We start from the raw sequence: 1549 nt of genomic DNA, 5'->3' as shown, positions 1-1549 counted from the left end.
TGAACTACTCCCTAAAGTCCGAGAGCAAGTCCAGATAAGGGAAGCCGCGCTGAAATAAAAGATGACAAATACATATAACAAGAAAGTTATTCGAAGAAGCTTTACCTCACACGACTTGGTCCTGATCAGAAATGACATCGGCGTTAACAAGTTAGAGGAAGGAAAACTCGCTGCTAATTGGAAAGGACCATACAAGATAAGTAAAGTCCTAGGAAAGGGATACTTCAAGGTCTCCGACTTGAGCGGCACCGAGCTTCCAAGGTCGTGGCATGCTTGCAACATGAAGAGGTACTATAGCTAGAAGCAAACTCCATTCCCAAATGTACTCTTTTTCTCGACTTCATGGTTTTTTTCCCGAAAGAGAGTTTTCCTGAAGGGGGTTTTAACGAGACATCAAAGTGGGGGCTAAGGGTTGACAAGTCTTAAAATCCCTTAGTAGCTAAGATCAAAAGTTACCTCCATCAATAAATAAAGATTTTATTTTGTCTCTTTATAATTCCATTATCGCCATTATTGCTCTATGAAAGGCACTGATTTAAGCTCGAAAAAATGTGAAAATCCCATGCCCGACCTAAGTGGTCGGCAAGATAAAACAACGAGGTACAAATTGATGTAAAGAGGTTATGAAGACGATTATAATAACTCGAGAGTATTATCACTAAAATGACCTACTAGTCGAAAAACCCGAGAAGAATCGAAATACATCGCGAAAATAACCTAAGTTATGAAATTTAATAAGCAAAAATTGAATATGTGAGGAATACAAAAGAGATAAGAAAAATCCCTCAAAGGCAAAGGCTGTTTCAAATCTTCGAGAAAACCTCACGGTAACTTAGACAAAAACAGCCTGCCTAGTAAAAAGATTTTTTTTCTATAGGTTTTTCATAAAAATCTCACAAAACATCACAACGAAGCATGCACATGCAAAAATATCTCTTAAAAGCCCTTATCCAAAAAAGGGCAAGCCAAACAAAGCAATTTTTTGTTAACGGCCATAAAAGGCCGAAAATGTCAAAGAACCACCACCACATAAAAACATGAAAAATAAATTGTTCGAGAAAAGGGCCCGTAAGCTGGGCCCTAACATAGCTAAAATCATTGGGAAAGAATATTGGGGTCATTGATAAGCGGATAATTTGTACGCTTTTTGACATTGTTTTTAGTATGTTTTTAGTATGATCTAGTTAGTTTTTAGTATATTTTTATTAGTTTTTAGTTAAAATTTACTTTTCTGGACTTTACTATGAGTTTGTGTGTTTTTCTGTGATTTCAGGTATTTTCTGGCTGAAATTGAGGGACCTGAGCAAAAATCTGATTCAGAGACTAAAAAGGACTGCAGATGCTGTTGGATTCTGACCTCCCTGCACTCGAAGTGGATTTTCTGGAGCTACAGAAGCCCAATTGGCGCGCTCTCAACGGCGTTGGAAAGTAGACATCCTGGGCTTTCCAGCAATATATAATAGTCTATACTTTGCTCAAGATTTGATGGCCCAAACTGGCGTTCAAAGTCACCCTCAGAATTCCCAGCGTTAAACGCCGGAACTGGCAC

The sequence above is a fragment of the Arachis duranensis genome, chromosome 1 (genome assembly GCF_000817695.3).
Source record: "Arachis duranensis cultivar V14167 chromosome 1, aradu.V14167.gnm2.J7QH, whole genome shotgun sequence".
NCBI classification, from domain to species: Eukaryota; Viridiplantae; Streptophyta; class Magnoliopsida; order Fabales; family Fabaceae; genus Arachis; species Arachis duranensis.
This window is presented reverse-complemented; position numbering follows the sequence as displayed.